At 37.5% G+C, this 20067-nt stretch overlaps 13 non-coding genes across 13 annotated transcripts; all 13 read right to left on the minus strand.

The window, feature by feature from the left end:
- Window positions 1-1294: 1294 nt before the first annotated feature.
- On the minus strand, window positions 1295-1367 carry TRNAF-AAA (transfer RNA phenylalanine (anticodon AAA)). Its single transcript has one exon. It is a non-coding gene; the product is annotated as a tRNA-Phe (tRNA).
- Window positions 1368-2463: 1096 nt separating this feature from the next.
- TRNAF-GAA (transfer RNA phenylalanine (anticodon GAA)) lies at window positions 2464-2536 on the minus strand. Its single transcript has one exon. It is a non-coding gene; the product is annotated as a tRNA-Phe (tRNA).
- Window positions 2537-4211: 1675 nt separating this feature from the next.
- Window positions 4212-4284, minus strand: TRNAF-GAA (transfer RNA phenylalanine (anticodon GAA)). The gene has a single exon. It is a non-coding gene; the product is annotated as a tRNA-Phe (tRNA).
- Window positions 4285-5381: 1097 nt separating this feature from the next.
- On the minus strand, window positions 5382-5454 carry TRNAF-GAA (transfer RNA phenylalanine (anticodon GAA)). Its single transcript has one exon. It is a non-coding gene; the product is annotated as a tRNA-Phe (tRNA).
- Window positions 5455-7129: 1675 nt separating this feature from the next.
- Window positions 7130-7202, minus strand: TRNAF-AAA (transfer RNA phenylalanine (anticodon AAA)). The gene has a single exon. It is a non-coding gene; the product is annotated as a tRNA-Phe (tRNA).
- A 1096-nt stretch (window positions 7203-8298) lies between these two features.
- On the minus strand, window positions 8299-8371 carry TRNAF-GAA (transfer RNA phenylalanine (anticodon GAA)). Its single transcript has one exon. It is a non-coding gene; the product is annotated as a tRNA-Phe (tRNA).
- A 1675-nt stretch (window positions 8372-10046) lies between these two features.
- TRNAF-GAA (transfer RNA phenylalanine (anticodon GAA)) lies at window positions 10047-10119 on the minus strand. The gene has a single exon. It is a non-coding gene; the product is annotated as a tRNA-Phe (tRNA).
- A 1097-nt stretch (window positions 10120-11216) lies between these two features.
- TRNAF-GAA (transfer RNA phenylalanine (anticodon GAA)) lies at window positions 11217-11289 on the minus strand. Its single transcript has one exon. It is a non-coding gene; the product is annotated as a tRNA-Phe (tRNA).
- Window positions 11290-12964: 1675 nt separating this feature from the next.
- On the minus strand, window positions 12965-13037 carry TRNAF-AAA (transfer RNA phenylalanine (anticodon AAA)). The gene has a single exon. It is a non-coding gene; the product is annotated as a tRNA-Phe (tRNA).
- A 1096-nt stretch (window positions 13038-14133) lies between these two features.
- TRNAF-GAA (transfer RNA phenylalanine (anticodon GAA)) lies at window positions 14134-14206 on the minus strand. The gene has a single exon. It is a non-coding gene; the product is annotated as a tRNA-Phe (tRNA).
- A 1675-nt stretch (window positions 14207-15881) lies between these two features.
- TRNAF-GAA (transfer RNA phenylalanine (anticodon GAA)) lies at window positions 15882-15954 on the minus strand. The gene has a single exon. It is a non-coding gene; the product is annotated as a tRNA-Phe (tRNA).
- A 1097-nt stretch (window positions 15955-17051) lies between these two features.
- TRNAF-GAA (transfer RNA phenylalanine (anticodon GAA)) lies at window positions 17052-17124 on the minus strand. The gene has a single exon. It is a non-coding gene; the product is annotated as a tRNA-Phe (tRNA).
- Window positions 17125-18799: 1675 nt separating this feature from the next.
- TRNAF-GAA (transfer RNA phenylalanine (anticodon GAA)) lies at window positions 18800-18872 on the minus strand. Its single transcript has one exon. It is a non-coding gene; the product is annotated as a tRNA-Phe (tRNA).
- Window positions 18873-20067: the final 1195 nt, after the last annotated feature.

Genomic DNA, 20067 nt, shown 5'->3' on the forward strand with positions numbered 1-20067 from the left:
CTATGTTGAATTGATCATGTTGTCGATCAGTTGATCAAATATTTTGATAAATAAAGAAAGAAAAACTTGAGCTGATACCAAGAAATATTTTGTGAGAAGCAAGAAACCTCTCAGACTTTTCCAAAACCCAGCATTGAACAAGGGACTTTTAGATTTTCAATCTAACACTCTCCCAACTGAGCTATTTCATCCAGCTGGCCATTTTGGCTTTCTGTTGTATTTTTGATAATTGTTAAAGATAAATGCAGACCCTGGTCATTCTATCTGCATGTGCAGGTATGTGTTAAATTGTCCAATATTATTCAGCAGCTAAATTGCTCTGATGGGTGAATTTCCTTTTTAGGAGCCAAGTTAGTTAGAAGATGTTTGTAAACTATGAATGGACTTATACTCAGACACACAGACCTATATGGCGAGGGTAGGCAAACTAGGTCATCTGACTACTAACAGTTTTGTATAAGGGGAACTCGAGGCTGATGTAGGCAAAGCTTTACTTTCAATTAAAGGAAGAATTGGCAAATAAAGCAGGTAAAGTTGAATACAAGAGAGGTGGAAGCAAGTTTGACAGAAAGACAGAATGTAAAAAATATGTTGAAATGGTTGTCTCATCGATCAGCTTGATAAAAGGTTTTGATCATTATAAACAACGTCAATATGAGTTGACTCCAAATAGCATTTGTGGCATGCAAAGCAGAAGTTCAAAATGTGCCTTAACCCGGGATTGAACCAGGGACCTTTAGATCTTCAGTCTACTGCTCTCCCAACTGAGCTATTTCATCCAGCTGGCAATTTTGGCTTTCTGTTGTATTTTTTATAATTGTTAAAGAAAAATGCAGAACCAGGTCACTCTATCTGCATGTGCAGTTATGTGTTAAGTTGTCCAGTATTATTCAGTAGCTAAATTGGTCTGATGGGTGAATTTCCTTTTTAGGAGCCAAGTTAGTTAGATGATGTTTGTAAACTATGAATGGACTTATACTCAGAAACACAGACCTATATGGCGAGGGTCGGCAAGCTAGGTCATCTGACTACTAACAGTTTTGTATAAGGGGAACTGGAGGCTGATGCAGGCAAAGCTTTACTTTCAATTAAAGGAAGAATTGGGAAATAAAGGAGGCAAAGTTGAATACAAGAGAGGTGGAAGCAAGTTTGAAAGAAAGACAGAAAGTAAATAATATGTTGAATTAATTGTATTGTCGATTATCTTGATAAAATGTTTTGATCATTATAAACAAAGTCAATATGAGTTGACTCAAAATAGTCTTTGTGGCATGCAAAGCAGAAGTTCAAAACGTGCCGAAACCCAGGATCGAACCAGGGACCTTTAGATCTTTAGTCTAACGCTCTCCCAACTGAGCTATTTCAGCCTGCCAGCAGCTATAGCATTCAGCCTCTTTTTTTGAACAATCCCAGAACAGAGATGCAGAACCTGGATTTTCAATCTGAGGTTAGAGCTGTGTTTTAATGTGTCCTGCATTGTTCAGCAGCTAACTGGTGAAATGGGTGAGTAGCGTTTTTGGGATAAATGTTAGGTCGTTTTTCTTTTAAAACTCTAAGTGGACCAGCACTGTATTACACAGACGTATGTCGCCTGAGTAGGTAAGCTATGTCATCTCAATACTGACAACTTTGTTCAACGAGAAGTGAAAGCTGATGCAGACAAGAGTTTACTTTGAAAAAAGTATAAAATGGGATAAATTCGTCATCAAAGCTGATGGCAAGAGAGGTGGAAGCAAGTTTAGAAGGAGGACAGAAAGACAACTTTTTGTTGAAGTTATCATGTTGTTGATCAGTTGATAAAATATTTTGAGAAATAAAGAAAAAAAAACTAGAGCTGATTTCAAGAAATATTTTGCAACAATGTAGGATCCCCTCGCACTGTGCTGAAAGTCAGGATTGAATCAGGTACCTTAAGCTCTTCAGTCTAACGATCTCCCAACTGAGATATTTCAGCCAACAAGTCCCTGTGGCCTCCTGATGTATTATTAATAATTGTAGACGATACATACAGAACCTGGTCATTCTATTTTCGTTTATAGTTATGTGTTAAAGTGTCCAGTATCATTCAGCAGGTAACTTGGTCTGATGAGTGAATATCCTTTTTAGGGGACAATGTAGGTAGAATTTTTTTTTCTAAACTCTGAATTGACTTATACTCTGAAACACAGACCTATATGGCCAGGGTGTACAAGCTATGTCATCTGACTACTGACAGTTTTGTATAAGGGGAATTGGAGGCTGATGCAGGCAAAGCTTTACTTTAAAATAAAGCAAGAAGTTGCAAATAAATGAGGCATAGTTGAATACAAGAGAGGTGGAAGCAAGTTTGAAAGGAAGACAGAAAGTAAATAATATGTTGAATTGATTGGAGTTAAATCAACGCTCTTCTTTATCAAAACCTTTTATCAATCTGATCAACAACACAAACAGCTTTTGTGACATGAAAAGCAGAAGTTGAAATTGTGCCGAAACCCGGGATTGAACCAGGGACCTTTAGATCTTCAGTCTAACGCTCTCCCAACTGAGCTATTTCGGCCTGCTGGTAGTTTTGGTCTTCATCCTTTCTTTTAAACTTCCCAAGAAAATAGATGCTCAACCTCATGCTAGAGCTATGTTTTAGGATGTCCTGTATCATTCATCAGTTAACGGGTGCAATAGGTAAATAGCATTTTTCGGATCCAGGTTAGGTAGCTTTTTTTTTTACTCTGAATGGACTAGCACCATATTACACAGAGGTATTTGGCCTGAGTAGGTAAGCTATGTCATCTGAATACTGACATCTGTGTTCAAGGAGAAGTGGAAGCTGATGCAGACAAGAGTTTACTTTACAAAAAAGCATGAAATAGGAAACATTTGTAGTCGAAGCTGAATGCAAGAGAGGTGGAAGCAAATTTAGAAGGAGGACAGAAAGACAATTCTATGTTGAATTGATCATGTTGTCGATCAGTTGATCAAATATTTTGATAAATAAAGAAAGAAAAACTTGAGCTGATACCAAGAAATATTTTGTGAGAAGCAAGAAACCTCTCAGACTTTTCCGAAACCCAGCATTGAACAAGGGACTTTTAGATTTTCAATCTAACACTCTCCCAACTGAGCTATTTCATCCAGCTGGCCATTTTGGCTTTCTGTTGTATTTTTGATAATTGTTAAAGATAAATGCAGACCCTGGTCATTCTATCTGCATGTGCAGTTATGTGTTAAATTGTCCAATATTATTCAGCAGCTAAATTGGTCTGATGGGTGAATTTCCTTTTTAGGAGCCAAGTTAGTTAGAAGATGTTTGTAAACTATGAATGGACTTATACTCAGAGACACAGACCTATATGGCGAGGGTAGGCAAACTAGGTCATCTGACTACTAACAGTTTTGTATAAGGGGAACTCGAGGCTGATGCAGGCAAAGCTTTACTTTCAATTAAAGGAAGAATTGGCAAATAAAGCAGGTAAAGTTGAATACAAGAGAGGTGGAAGCAAGTTTGACAGAAAGACAGAATGTAAAAAATATGTTGAAATGGTTGTCTTATCGATCAGCTTGATAAAAGGTTTTGATCATTATAAACAACGTCAATATGAGTTGACTCCAAATAGCATTTGTGGCATGCAAAGCAGAAGTTCAAAATGTGCCTAAACCCGGGATTGAACCAGGGACCTTTAAATCTTCAGTCTACTGCTCTCCCAACTGAGCTATTTCATCCAGCTGGCAATTTTGGCTTTCTGTTGTATTTTTTATAATTGTTAAAGATAAATGCAGAACCTGGTCACTCTATCTGCATGTGCAGTTATGTGTTAAATTGTCCAGTATTATTCAGTAGCTAAATTGGTCTGATGGGTGAATTTCCTTTTTAGGAGCCAAGTTAGTTAGATGATGTTTGTAAACTATGAATGGACTTATACTCAGAAACACAGACCTATATGGCGAGGGTCGGCAAGCTAGGTCATCTGACTACTAACAGTTTTGTATAAGGGGAACTGGAGGCTGATGCAGGCAAAGCTTTACTTTCAATTAAAGGAAGAATTGGGAAATAAAGGAGGCAAAGTTGAATACAAGAGAGGTGGAAGCAAGTTTGAAAGAAAGACAGAAAGTAAATAATATGTTGAATTAATTGTATTGTCGATTATCTTGATAAAAGGTTTTGATCATTATAAACAAAGTCAATATGAGTTGACTCAAAATAGTCTTTGTGGCATGCAAAGCAGAAGTTCAAAATGTGCCGAAACCCGGGATCGAACCAGGGACCTTTAGATCTTCAGTCTAACGCTCTCCCAACTGAGCTATTTCAGCCTGCCAGCAGCTATAGTATTCAGCCTCTTTTTTTGAACAATCCCAGAACAGAGATGCAGAACCTGGATTTTCAATCTGAGGTTAGAGCTGTGTTTTAATGTGTCCTGCATTGTTCAGCAGCTAACTGGTGAAATGGGTGAGTAGCGTTTTTGGGATAAATGTTAGGTCGTTTTTCTTTTAAAACTCTAAGTGGACCAGCACTGTATTACACAGACGTATGTCGCCTGAGTAGGTAAGCTATGTCATCTCAATACTGACAACTTTGTTCAAGGAGAAGTGAAAGCTGATGCAGACAAGAGTTTGCTTTGAAAAAAGTATAAAATGGGATAAATTCGTCATCAAAGCTGATGGCAAGAGAGGTGGAAGCAAGTTTAGAAGGAGGACAGAAAGACAACTTTTTGTTGAAGTTATCATGTTGTTGATCAGTTGATAAAATATTTTGAGAAATAAAGAAAAAAAAACCTAGAGCTGATTTCAAGAAATATTTTGCAAGAATATAGGATCCCCTCGCACTGTGCTGAAAGTCAGGATTGAATCAGGTACCTTAAGCTCTTCAGTCTAACGATCTCCCAACTGAGATATTTCAGCCAACAAGTCCCTGTGGCCTCCTGATGTATTATTAATAATTGTAGACGATACATACAGAACCTGGTTATTCTATTTTCGTTTATAGTTATGTGTTAAAGTGTCCAGTATCATTCAGCAGGTAACTTGGTCTGATGAGTGAATATCCTTTTTAGGGGACAATGTAGGTAGAATTTTTTTTTCTAAACTCTGAATTGACTTATACTCTGAAACACAGACCTATATGGCCAGGGTGTACAAGCTATGTCATCTGACTACTGACAGTTTTGTATAAGGGGAATTGGAGGCTGATGCAGGCAAAGCTTTACTTTAAAATAAAGCAAGAAGTTTCAAATAAATGAGGCATAGTTGAATACAAGAGAGGTGGAAGCAAGTTTGAAAGGAAGACAGAAAGTAAATAATATGTTGAATTGATTGTGTTGTTGATCAGATTGATAAAAGGTTTTGATAAAGAAGAGCGTTGATTTAACTCCAAACAGCTTTTGTGACATGAAAAGCAGAAGTTGAAATTGTGCCGAAACCCGGGATTGAACCAGGGACCTTTAGATCTTCAGTCTAACGCTCTCCCAACTGAGCTATTTCGGCCTGCTGGTAGTTTGGGTCTTCATCCTTTCTTTTAAACTTCCCAAGAAAATAGATGCTCATCCTCATGCTAGAGCTATGTTTTAAGATGTCCTGTATCATTCATCAGTTAACAGGTGCAATAGGTAAATAGCATTTTTCGGATCCAGGTTAGGTAGCTTTTTTTTTTACTCTGAATGGACTAGCACCATATTACACAGAGGTATTTGGCCTGAGTAGGTAAGCTATGTCATCTGAATACTGAAATCTGTGTTCAAGGAGAAGTGGAAGCTGATGCAGACAAGAGTTTACTTTACAAAAAAGCATGAAATAGGAAACATTTGTAGTCGAAGCTGAATGCAAGAGAGGTGGAAGCAAATTTAGAAGGAGGACAGAAAGACAATTCTATGTTGAATTGATCATGTTGTCGATCAGTTGATCAAATATTTTGATAAATAAAGAAAGAAAAACTTGAGCTGATACCAAGAAATATTTTGTGAGAAGCAAGAAACCTCTCAGACTTTTCCAAAACCCAGCATTGAACAAGGGACTTTTAGATTTTCAATCTAACACTCTCCCAACTGAGCTATTTCATCCAGCTGGCCATTTTGGCTTTCTGTTGTATTTTTGATAATTGTTAAAGATAAATGCAGACCCTGGTCATTCTATCTGCATGTGCAGGTATGTGTTAAATTGTCCAATATTATTCAGCAGCTAAATTGCTCTGATGGGTGAATTTCCTTTTTAGGAGCCAAGTTAGTTAGAAGATGTTTGTAAACTATGAATGGACTTATACTCAGACACACAGACCTATATGGCGAGGGTAGGCAAACTAGGTCATCTGACTACTAACAGTTTTGTATAAGGGGAACTCGAGGCTGATGTAGGCAAAGCTTTACTTTCAATTAAAGGAAGAATTGGCAAATAAAGCAGGTAAAGTTGAATACAAGAGAGGTGGAAGCAAGTTTGACAGAAAGACAGAATGTAAAAAATATGTTGAAATGGTTGTCTCATCGATCAGCTTGATAAAAGGTTTTGATCATTATAAACAACGTCAATATGAGTTGACTCCAAATAGCATTTGTGGCATGCAAAGCAGAAGTTCAAAATGTGCCTTAACCCGGGATTGAACCAGGGACCTTTAGATCTTCAGTCTACTGCTCTCCCAACTGAGCTATTTCATCCAGCTGGCAATTTTGGCTTTCTGTTGTATTTTTTATAATTGTTAAAGAAAAATGCAGAACCAGGTCACTCTATCTGCATGTGCAGTTATGTGTTAAGTTGTCCAGTATTATTCAGTAGCTAAATTGGTCTGATGGGTGAATTTCCTTTTTAGGAGCCAAGTTAGTTAGATGATGTTTGTAAACTATGAATGGACTTATACTCAGAAACACAGACCTATATGGCGAGGGTCGGCAAGCTAGGTCATCTGACTACTAACAGTTTTGTATAAGGGGAACTGGAGGCTGATGCAGGCAAAGCTTTACTTTCAATTAAAGGAAGAATTGGGAAATAAAGGAGGCAAAGTTGAATACAAGAGAGGTGGAAGCAAGTTTGAAAGAAAGACAGAAAGTAAATAATATGTTGAATTAATTGTATTGTCGATTATCTTGATAAAATGTTTTGATCATTATAAACAAAGTCAATATGAGTTGACTCAAAATAGTCTTTGTGGCATGCAAAGCAGAAGTTCAAAACGTGCCGAAACCCAGGATCGAACCAGGGACCTTTAGATCTTTAGTCTAACGCTCTCCCAACTGAGCTATTTCAGCCTGCCAGCAGCTATAGCATTCAGCCTCTTTTTTTGAACAATCCCAGAACAGAGATGCAGAACCTGGATTTTCAATCTGAGGTTAGAGCTGTGTTTTAATGTGTCCTGCATTGTTCAGCAGCTAACTGGTGAAATGGGTGAGTAGCGTTTTTGGGATAAATGTTAGGTCGTTTTTCTTTTAAAACTCTAAGTGGACCAGCACTGTATTACACAGACGAATGTCGCCTGAGTAGGTAAGCTATGTCATCTCAATACTGACAACTTTGTTCAACGAGAAGTGAAAGCTGATGCAGACAAGAGTTTACTTTGAAAAAAGTATAAAATGGGATAAATTCGTCATCAAAGCTGATGGCAAGAGAGGTGGAAGCAAGTTTAGAAGGAGGACAGAAAGACAACTTTTTGTTGAAGTTATCATGTTGTTGATCAGTTGATAAAATATTTTGAGAAATAAAGAAAAAAAAACTAGAGCTGATTTCAAGAAATATTTTGCAACAATGTAGGATCCCCTCGCACTGTGCTGAAAGTCAGGATTGAATCAGGTACCTTAAGCTCTTCAGTCTAACGATCTCCCAACTGAGATATTTCAGCCAACAAGTCCCTGTGGCCTCCTGATGTATTATTAATAATTGTAGACGATACATACAGAACCTGGTCATTCTATTTTCGTTTATAGTTATGTGTTAAAGTGTCCAGTATCATTCAGCAGGTAACTTGGTCTGATGAGTGAATATCCTTTTTAGGGGACAATGTAGGTAGAATTTTTTTTTCTAAACTCTGAATTGACTTATACTCTGAAACACAGACCTATATGGCCAGGGTGTACAAGCTATGTCATCTGACTACTGACAGTTTTGTATAAGGGGAATTGGAGGCTGATGCAGGCAAAGCTTTACTTTAAAATAAAGCAAGAAGTTGCAAATAAATGAGGCATAGTTGAATACAAGAGAGGTGGAAGCAAGTTTGAAAGGAAGACAGAAAGTAAATAATATGTTGAATTGATTGGAGTTAAATCAACGCTCTTCTTTATCAAAACCTTTTATCAATCTGATCAACAACACAAACAGCTTTTGTGACATGAAAAGCAGAAGTTGAAATTGTGCCGAAACCCGGGATTGAACCAGGGACCTTTAGATCTTCAGTCTAACGCTCTCCCAACTGAGCTATTTCGGCCTGCTGGTAGTTTTGGTCTTCATCCTTTCTTTTAAACTTCCCAAGAAAATAGATGCTCAACCTCATGCTAGAGCTATGTTTTAGGATGTCCTGTATCATTCATCAGTTAACGGGTGCAATAGGTAAATAGCATTTTTCGGATCCAGGTTAGGTAGCTTTTTTTTTTACTCTGAATGGACTAGCACCATATTACACAGAGGTATTTGGCCTGAGTAGGTAAGCTATGTCATCTGAATACTGACATCTGTGTTCAAGGAGAAGTGGAAGCTGATGCAGACAAGAGTTTACTTTACAAAAAAGCATGAAATAGGAAACATTTGTAGTCGAAGCTGAATGCAAGAGAGGTGGAAGCAAATTTAGAAGGAGGACAGAAAGACAATTCTATGTTGAATTGATCATGTTGTCGATCAGTTGATCAAATATTTTGATAAATAAAGAAAGAAAAACTTGAGCTGATACCAAGAAATATTTTGTGAGAAGCAAGAAACCTCTCAGACTTTTCCGAAACCCAGCATTGAACAAGGGACTTTTAGATTTTCAATCTAACACTCTCCCAACTGAGCTATTTCATCCAGCTGGCCATTTTGGCTTTCTGTTGTATTTTTGATAATTGTTAAAGATAAATGCAGACCCTGGTCATTCTATCTGCATGTGCAGTTATGTGTTAAATTGTCCAATATTATTCAGCAGCTAAATTGGTCTGATGGGTGAATTTCCTTTTTAGGAGCCAAGTTAGTTAGAAGATGTTTGTAAACTATGAATGGACTTATACTCAGAGACACAGACCTATATGGCGAGGGTAGGCAAACTAGGTCATCTGACTACTAACAGTTTTGTATAAGGGGAACTCGAGGCTGATGCAGGCAAAGCTTTACTTTCAATTAAAGGAAGAATTGGCAAATAAAGCAGGTAAAGTTGAATACAAGAGAGGTGGAAGCAAGTTTGACAGAAAGACAGAATGTAAAAAATATGTTGAAATGGTTGTCTTATCGATCAGCTTGATAAAAGGTTTTGATCATTATAAACAACGTCAATATGAGTTGACTCCAAATAGCATTTGTGGCATGCAAAGCAGAAGTTCAAAATGTGCCTAAACCCGGGATTGAACCAGGGACCTTTAAATCTTCAGTCTACTGCTCTCCCAACTGAGCTATTTCATCCAGCTGGCAATTTTGGCTTTCTGTTGTATTTTTTATAATTGTTAAAGATAAATGCAGAACCTGGTCACTCTATCTGCATGTGCAGTTATGTGTTAAATTGTCCAGTATTATTCAGTAGCTAAATTGGTCTGATGGGTGAATTTCCTTTTTAGGAGCCAAGTTAGTTAGATGATGTTTGTAAACTATGAATGGACTTATACTCAGAAACACAGACCTATATGGCGAGGGTCGGCAAGCTAGGTCATCTGACTACTAACAGTTTTGTATAAGGGGAACTGGAGGCTGATGCAGGCAAAGCTTTACTTTCAATTAAAGGAAGAATTGGGAAATAAAGGAGGCAAAGTTGAATACAAGAGAGGTGGAAGCAAGTTTGAAAGAAAGACAGAAAGTAAATAATATGTTGAATTAATTGTATTGTCGATTATCTTGATAAAAGGTTTTGATCATTATAAACAAAGTCAATATGAGTTGACTCAAAATAGTCTTTGTGGCATGCAAAGCAGAAGTTCAAAATGTGCCGAAACCCGGGATCGAACCAGGGACCTTTAGATCTTCAGTCTAACGCTCTCCCAACTGAGCTATTTCAGCCTGCCAGCAGCTATAGTATTCAGCCTCTTTTTTTGAACAATCCCAGAACAGAGATGCAGAACCTGGATTTTCAATCTGAGGTTAGAGCTGTGTTTTAATGTGTCCTGCATTGTTCAGCAGCTAACTGGTGAAATGGGTGAGTAGCGTTTTTGGGATAAATGTTAGGTCGTTTTTCTTTTAAAACTCTAAGTGGACCAGCACTGTATTACACAGACGTATGTCGCCTGAGTAGGTAAGCTATGTCATCTCAATACTGACAACTTTGTTCAAGGAGAAGTGAAAGCTGATGCAGACAAGAGTTTGCTTTGAAAAAAGTATAAAATGGGATAAATTCGTCATCAAAGCTGATGGCAAGAGAGGTGGAAGCAAGTTTAGAAGGAGGACAGAAAGACAACTTTTTGTTGAAGTTATCATGTTGTTGATCAGTTGATAAAATATTTTGAGAAATAAAGAAAAAAAAACCTAGAGCTGATTTCAAGAAATATTTTGCAAGAATATAGGATCCCCTCGCACTGTGCTGAAAGTCAGGATTGAATCAGGTACCTTAAGCTCTTCAGTCTAACGATCTCCCAACTGAGATATTTCAGCCAACAAGTCCCTGTGGCCTCCTGATGTATTATTAATAATTGTAGACGATACATACAGAACCTGGTTATTCTATTTTCGTTTATAGTTATGTGTTAAAGTGTCCAGTATCATTCAGCAGGTAACTTGGTCTGATGAGTGAATATCCTTTTTAGGGGACAATGTAGGTAGAATTTTTTTTTCTAAACTCTGAATTGACTTATACTCTGAAACACAGACCTATATGGCCAGGGTGTACAAGCTATGTCATCTGACTACTGACAGTTTTGTATAAGGGGAATTGGAGGCTGATGCAGGCAAAGCTTTACTTTAAAATAAAGCAAGAAGTTTCAAATAAATGAGGCATAGTTGAATACAAGAGAGGTGGAAGCAAGTTTGAAAGGAAGACAGAAAGTAAATAATATGTTGAATTGATTGTGTTGTTGATCAGATTGATAAAAGGTTTTGATAAAGAAGAGCGTTGATTTAACTCCAAACAGCTTTTGTGACATGAAAAGCAGAAGTTGAAATTGTGCCGAAACCCGGGATTGAACCAGGGACCTTTAGATCTTCAGTCTAACGCTCTCCCAACTGAGCTATTTCGGCCTGCTGGTAGTTTGGGTCTTCATCCTTTCTTTTAAACTTCCCAAGAAAATAGATGCTCATCCTCATGCTAGAGCTATGTTTTAAGATGTCCTGTATCATTCATCAGTTAACAGGTGCAATAGGTAAATAGCATTTTTCGGATCCAGGTTAGGTAGCTTTTTTTTTTACTCTGAATGGACTAGCACCATATTACACAGAGGTATTTGGCCTGAGTAGGTAAGCTATGTCATCTGAATACTGAAATCTGTGTTCAAGGAGAAGTGGAAGCTGATGCAGACAAGAGTTTACTTTACAAAAAAGCATGAAATAGGAAACATTTGTAGTCGAAGCTGAATGCAAGAGAGGTGGAAGCAAATTTAGAAGGAGGACAGAAAGACAATTCTATGTTGAATTGATCATGTTGTCGATCAGTTGATCAAATATTTTGATAAATAAAGAAAGAAAAACTTGAGCTGATACCAAGAAATATTTTGTGAGAAGCAAGAAACCTCTCAGACTTTTCCAAAACCCAGCATTGAACAAGGGACTTTTAGATTTTCAATCTAACACTCTCCCAACTGAGCTATTTCATCCAGCTGGCCATTTTGGCTTTCTGTTGTATTTTTGATAATTGTTAAAGATAAATGCAGACCCTGGTCATTCTATCTGCATGTGCAGGTATGTGTTAAATTGTCCAATATTATTCAGCAGCTAAATTGCTCTGATGGGTGAATTTCCTTTTTAGGAGCCAAGTTAGTTAGAAGATGTTTGTAAACTATGAATGGACTTATACTCAGACACACAGACCTATATGGCGAGGGTAGGCAAACTAGGTCATCTGACTACTAACAGTTTTGTATAAGGGGAACTCGAGGCTGATGTAGGCAAAGCTTTACTTTCAATTAAAGGAAGAATTGGCAAATAAAGCAGGTAAAGTTGAATACAAGAGAGGTGGAAGCAAGTTTGACAGAAAGACAGAATGTAAAAAATATGTTGAAATGGTTGTCTTATCGATCAGCTTGATAAAAGGTTTTGATCATTATAAACAACGTCAATATGAGTTGACTCCAAATAGCATTTGTGGCATGCAAAGCAGAAGTTCAAAATGTGCCTAAACCCGGGATTGAACCAGGGACCTTTAGATCTTCAGTCTACTGCTCTCCCAACTGAGCTATTTCATCCAGCTGGTAATTTTGGCTTTCTGTTGTATTTTTTATAATTGTTAAAGAAAAATGCAGAACCTGGTCACTCTATCTGCATGTGCAGTTATGTGTTAAATTGTCCAGTATTATTCAGTAGCTAAATTGGTCTGATGGGTGAATTTCCTTTTTAGGAGCCAAGTTAGTTAGATGATGTTTGTAAACTATGAATGGACTTATACTCAGAAACACAGACCTATATGGCGAGGGTCGGCAAGCTAGGTCATCTGACTACTAACAGTTTTGTATAAGGGGAACTGGAGGCTGATGCAGGCAAAGCTTTACTTTCAATTAAAGGAAGAATTGGGAAATAAAGGAGGCAAAGTTGAATACAAGAGAGGTGGAAGCAAGTTTGAAAGAAAGACAGAAAGTAAATAATATGTTGAATTAATTGTATTGTCGATTATCTTGATAAAATGTTTTGATCATTATAAACAAAGTCAATATGAGTTGACTCAAAATAGTCTTTGTGGCATGCAAAGCAGAAGTTCAAAACGTGCCGAAACCCAGGATCGAACCAGGGACCTTTAGATCTTTAGTCTAACGCTCTCCCAACTGAGCTATTTCGGCGTGCCAGCAGCTATAGCATTCAGCCTCTTTTTTTGAACAATCCCAGAACAGAGATGCAGAACCTGGATTTTCAATCTGAGGTTAGAGCTGTGTTTTAATGTGTCCTGCATTGTTCAGCAGCTAACTGGTGAAATGGGTGAGTAGCGTTTTTGGGATAAATGTTAGGTCGTTTTTCTTTTAAAACTCTAAGTGGACCAGCACTGTATTACACAGACGTATGTCGCCTGAGTAGGTAAGCTATGTCATCTCAATACTGACAACTTTGTTCAAGGAGAAGTGAAAGCTGATGCAGACAAGAGTTTACTTTGAAAAAAGTATAAAATGGGATAAATTCGTCATCAAAGCTGATGGCAAGAGAGGTGGAAGCAAGTTTAGAAGGAGGACAGAAAGACAACTTTTTGTTGAAGTTATCATGTTGTTGATCAGTTGATAAAATATTTTGAGAAATAAAGAAAAAAAAACTAGAGCTGATTTCAAGAAATATTTTGCAACAATGTAGGATCCCCTCGCACTGTGCTGAAAGTCAGGATTGAATCAGGTACCTTAAGCTCTTCAGTCTAACGATCTCCCAACTGAGATATTTCAGCCAACAAGTCCCTGTGGCCTCCTGATGTATTATTAATAATTGTAGACGATACATACAGAACCTGGTCATTCTATTTTCGTTTATAGTTATGTGTTAAAGTGTCCAGTATCATTCAGCAGGTAACTTGGTCTGATGAGTGAATATCCTTTTTAGGGGACAATGTAGGTAGAATTTTTTTTTCTAAACTCTGAATTGACTTATACTCTGAAACACAGACCTATATGGCCAGGGTGTACAAGCTATGTCATCTGACTACTGACAGTTTTGTATAAGGGGAATTGGAGGCTGATGCAGGCAAAGCTTTACTTTAAAATAAAGCAAGAAGTTGCAAATAAATGAGGCATAGTTGAATACAAGAGAGGTGGAAGCAAGTTTGAAAGGAAGACAGAAAGTAAATAATATGTTGAATTGATTGGAGTTAAATCAACGCTCTTCTTTATCAAAACCTTTTATCAATCTGATCAACAACACAAACAGCTTTTGTGACATGAAAAGCAGAAGTTGAAATTGTGCCGAAACCCGGGATTGAACCAGGGACCTTTAGATCTTCAGTCTAACGCTCTCCCAACTGAGCTATTTCGGCCTGCTGGTAGTTTGGGTCTTCATCCTTTCTTTTAAACTTCCCAAGAAAATAGATGCTCAACCTCATGCTAGAGCTATGTTTTAAGATGTCCTGTATCATTCATCAGTTAACGGGTGCAATAGGTAAATAGCATTTTTCGGATCCAGGTTAGGTAGCTTTTTTTTTTACTCTGAATGGACTAGCACCATATTACACAGAGGTATTTGGCCTGAGTAGGTAAGCTATGTCATCTGAATACTGACATCTGTGTTCAAGGAGAAGTGGAAGCTGATGCAGACAAGAGTTTACTTTACAAAAAAGCATGAAATAGGAAACATTTGTAGTCGAAGCTGAATGCAAGAGAGGTGGAAGCAAATTTAGAAGGAGGACAGAAAGACAATTCTATGTTGAATTGATCATGTTGTCGATCAGTTGATCAAATATTTTGATAAATAAAGAAAGAAAAACTTGAGCTGATACCAAGAAATATTTTGTGAGAAGCAAGAAACCTCTCAGACTTTTCCGAAACCCAGCATTGAACAAGGGACTTTTAGATTTTCAATCTAACACTCTCCCAACTGAGCTATTTCATCCAGCTGGCCATTTTGGCTTTCTGTTGTATTTTTGATAATTGTTAAAGATAAATGCAGACCCTGGTCATTCTATCTGCATGTGCAGTTATGTGTTAAATTGTCCAATATTATTCAGCAGCTAAATTGGTCTGATGGGTGAATTTCCTTTTTAGGAGCCAAGTTAGTTAGAAGATGTTTGTAAACTATGAATGGACTTATACTCAGACACACAGACCTATATGGCGAGGGTAGGCAAACTAGGTCATCTGACTACTAACAGTTTTGTATAAGGGGAACTCGAGGCTGATGCAGGCAAAGCTTTACTTTCAATTAAAGGAAGAATTGGCAAATAAAGCAGGTAAAGTTGAATACAAGAGAGGTGGAAGCAAGTTTGACAGAAAGACAGAATGTAAAAAATATGTTGAAATGGTTGTCTTATCGATCAGCTTGATAAAAGGTTTTGATCATTATAAACAACGTCAATATGAGTTGACTCCAAATAGCATTTGTGGCATGCAAAGCAGAAGTTCAAAATGTGCCTAAACCCGGGATTGAACCAGGGACCTTTAAATCTTCAGTCTACTGCTCTCCCAACTGAGCTATTTCATCCAGCTGGCAATTTTGGCTTTCTGTTGTATTTTTTATAATTGTTAAAGATAAATGCAGAACCTGGTCACTCTATCTGCATGTGCAGTTATGTGTTAAATTGTCCAGTATTATTCAGTAGCTAAATTGGTCTGATGGGTGAATTTCCTTTTTAGGAGCCAAGTTAGTTAGATGATGTTTGTAAACTATGAATGGACTTATACTCAGAAACACAGACCTATATGGCGAGGGTCGGCAAGCTAGGTCATCTGACTACTAACAGTTTTGTATAAGGGGAACTGGAGGCTGATGCAGGCAAAGCTTTACTTTCAATTAAAGGAAGAATTGGGAAATAAAGGAGGCAAAGTTGAATACAAGAGAGGTGGAAGCAAGTTTGAAAGAAAGACAGAAAGTAAATAATATGTTGAATTAATTGTATTGTCGATTATCTTGATAAAAGGTTTTGATCATTATAAACAAAGTCAATATGAGTTGACTCAAAATAGTCTTTGTGGCATGCAAAGCAGAAGTTCAAAATGTGCCGAAACCCGGGATCGAACCAGGGTCCTTTAGATCTTCAGTCTAACGCTCTCCCAACTGAGCTATTTCAGCCTGCCAGCAGCTATAGTATTCAGCCTCTTTTTTTGAACGATCCCAGAACAGAGATGCAGAACCTGGATTTTCAATCTGAGGTTAGAGCTGTGTTTTAATGTGTCCTGCATTGTTCAGCAGCTAACTGGTGAAATGGGTGAGTAGCGTTTTTGGGATAAATGTTAGGTCGTTTTTCTTTTAAAACTCTAAGTGGACCAGCACTGTATTACACAGACGTATGTCGCCTGAGTAGGTAAGCTATGTCATCTCAATACTGACAACTTTGTTCAAGGAGAAGTGAAAGCTGATGCAGACAAGAGTTTGCTTTGAAAAAAGTATAAAATGGGATAAATTTGTCATCAAAGCTGATGGCAAGAGAGGTGGAAGCAAGTTTAGAAGGAGGACAGAAAGACAACTTTTTGTTGAAGTTATCATGTTGTTGATCAGTTGATAAAATATTTTGAGAAATAAAGAAAAAAAAACCTAGAGCTGATTTCAAGAAATATTTTGCAAGAATGTAGGATCCCCTCGCACTGTGCTGAAAGTCAGGATTGAATCAGGTACCTTAAGCTCTTCAGTCTAACGATCTCCCAACTGAGATATTTCAGCCAACAAGTCCCTGTGGCCTCCTGATGTATTATTAATAATTGTAGACGATACATACAGAACCTGGTCATTCTATTTTCGTTTATAGTTATGTGTTAAAGTGTCCAGTATCATTCAGCAGGTAACTTGGTCTGATGAGTGAATATCCTTTTTAGGGGACAATGTAGGTAGAATTTTTTTTTCTAAACTCTGAATTGACTTATACTCTGAAACACAGACCTATATGGCCAGGGTGTACAAGCTATGTCATCTGACTACTGACAGTTTTGTATAAGGGGAATTGGAGGCTGATGCAGGCAAAGCTTTACTTTAAAATAAAGCAAGAAGTTTCAAATAAATGAGGCATAGTTGAATACAAGAGAGGTGGAAGCAAGTTTGAAAGGAAGACAGAAAGTAAATAATATGTTGAATTGATTGTGTTGTTGATCAGATTGATAAAAGGTTTTGATAAAGAAGAGCGTTGATTTAACTCCAAACAGCTTTTGTGACATGAAAAGCAGAAGTTGAAATTGTGCCGAAACCCGGGATTGAACCAGGGACCTTTAGATCTTCAGTCTAACGCTCTCCCAACTGAGCTATTTCGGCCTGCTGGTAGTTTGGGTCTTCATCCTTTCTTTTAAACTTCCCAAGAAAATAGATGCTCAACCTCATGCTAGAGCTATGTTTTAAGATGTCCTGTATCATTCATCAGTTAACGGGTGCAATAGGTAAATAGCATTTTTCGGATCCAGGTTAGGTAGCTTTTTTTTTTACTCTGAATGGACTAGCACCATATTACACAGAGGTATTTGGCCTGAGTAGGTAAGCTATGTCATCTGAATACTGACATCTGTGTTCAAGGAGAAGTGGAAGCTGATGCAGACAAGAGTTTACTTTACAAAAAAGCATGAAATAGGAAACATTTGTAGTCGAAGCTGAATGCAAGAGAGGTGGAAGCAAATTTAGAAGGAGGACAGAAAGACAATTCTATGTTGAATTGATCATGTTGTCGATCAGTTGATCAAATATTTTGATAAATAAAGAAAGAAAAACTTGAGCTGATACCAAGAAATATTTTGTGAGAAGCAAGAAACCTCTCAGACTTTTCCGAAACCCAGCATTGAACAAGGGACTTTTAGATTTTCAATCTAACACTCTCCCAACTGAGCTATTTCATCCAGCTGGCCATTTTGGCTTTCTGTTGTATTTTTGATAATTGTTAAAGATAAATGCAGACCCTGGTCATTCTATCTGCATGTGCAGTTATGTGTTAAATTGTCCAATATTATTCAGCAGCTAAATTGGTCTGATGGGTGAATTTCCTTTTTAGGAGCCAAGTTAGTTAGAAGATGTTTGTAAACTATGAATGGACTTATACTCAGACACACAGACCTATATGGCGAGGGTAGGCAAACTAGGTCATCTGACTACTAACAGTTTTGTATAAGGGGAACTCGAGGCTGATGCAGGCAAAGCTTTACTTTCAATTAAAGGAAGAATTGGCAAATAAAGCAGGTAAAGTTGAATACAAGAGAGGTGGAAGCAAGTTTGACAGAAAGACAGAATGTAAAAAATATGTTGAAATGGTTGTCTTATCGATCAGCTTGATAAAAGGTTTTGATCATTATAAACAACGTCAATATGAGTTGACTCCAAATAGCATTTGTGGCATGCAAAGCAGAAGTTCAAAATGTGCCTAAACCCGGGATTGAACCAGGGACCTTTAAATCTTCAGTCTACTGCTCTCCCAACTGAGCTATTTCATCCAGCTGGCAATTTTGGCTTTCTGTTGTATTTTTTATAATTGTTAAAGATAAATGCAGAACCTGGTCACTCTATCTGCATGTGCAGTTATGTGTTAAATTGTCCAGTATTATTCAGTAGCTAAATTGGTCTGATGGGTGAATTTCCTTTTTAGGAGCCAAGTTAGTTAGATGATGTTTGTAAACTATGAATGGACTTATACTCAGAAACACAGACCTATATGGCGAGGGTCGGCAAGCTAGGTCATCTGACTACTAACAGTTTTGTATAAGGGGAACTGGAGGCTGATGCAGGCAAAGCTTTACTTTCAATTAAAGGAAGAATTGGGAAATAAAGGAGGCAAAGTTGAATACAAGAGAGGTGGAAGCAAGTTTGAAAGAAAGACAGAAAGTAAATAATATGTTGAATTAATTGTATTGTCGATTATCTTGATAAAAGGTTTTGATCATTATAAACAAAGTCAATATGAGTTGACTCAAAATAGTCTTTGTGGCATGCAAAGCAGAAGTTCAAAATGTGCCGAAACCCGGGATCGAACCAGGGTCCTTTAGATCTTCAGTCTAACGCTCTCCCAACTGAGCTATTTCAGCCTGCCAGCAGCTATAGTATTCAGCCTCTTTTTTTGAACGATCCCAGAACAGAGATGCAGAACCTGGATTTTCAATCTGAGGTTAGAGCTGTGTTTTAATGTGTCCTGCATTGTTCAGCAGCTAACTGGTGAAATGGGTGAGTAGCGTTTTTGGGATAAATGTTAGGTCGTTTTTCTTTTAAAACTCTAAGTGGACCAGCACTGTATTACACAGACGTATGTCGCCTGAGTAGGTAAGCTATGTCATCTCAATACTGACAACTTTGTTCAAGGAGAAGTGAAAGCTGATGCAGACAAGAGTTTGCTTTGAAAAAAGTATAAAATGGGATAAATTCGTCATCAAAGCTGATGGCAAGAGAGGTGGAAGCAAGTTTAGAAGGAGGACAGAAAGACAACTTTTTGTTGAAGTTATCATGTTGTTGATCAGTTGATAAAATATTTTGAGAAATAAAGAAAAAAAAACCTAGAGCTGATTTCAAGAAATATTTTGCAAGAATGTAGGATCCCCTCGCACTGTGCTGAAAGTCAGGATTGAATCAGGTACCTTAAGCTCTTCAGTCTAACGATCTCCCAACTGAGATATTTCAGCCAACAAGTCCCTGTGGCCTCCTGATGTATTATTAATAATTGTAGACGATACATACAGAACCTGGTCATTCTATTTTCGTTTATAGTTATGTGTTAAAGTGTCCAGTATCATTCAGCAGGTAACTTGGTCTGATGAGTGAATATCCTTTTTAGGGGACAATGTAGGTAGAATTTTTTTTTCTAAACTCTGAATTGACTTATACTCTGAAACACAGACCTATATGGCCAGGGTGTACAAGCTATGTCATCTGACTACTGACAGTTTTGTATAAGGGGAATTGGAGGCTGATGCAGGCAAAGCTTTACTTTAAAATAAAGCAAGAAGTTTCAAATAAATGAGGCATAGTTGAATACAAGAGAGGTGGAAGCAAGTTTGAAAGGAAGACAGAAAGTAAATAATATGTTGAATTGATTGTGTTGTTGATCAGATTGATAAAAGGTTTTGATAAAGAAGAGCGTTGATTTAACTCCAAACAGCTTTTGTGACATGAAAAGCAGAAGTTGAAATTGTGCCGAAACCCGGGATTGAACCAGGGACCTTTAGATCTTCAGTATAACGCTCTCCCAACTGAGCTATTTCGGCCTGCTGGTAGTTTGGGTCTTCATCC

Source organism: Triturus cristatus, chromosome 8 (assembly GCF_964204655.1).
Source record: "Triturus cristatus chromosome 8, aTriCri1.1, whole genome shotgun sequence".
NCBI classification, from domain to species: domain Eukaryota; kingdom Metazoa; phylum Chordata; class Amphibia; order Caudata; family Salamandridae; genus Triturus; species Triturus cristatus.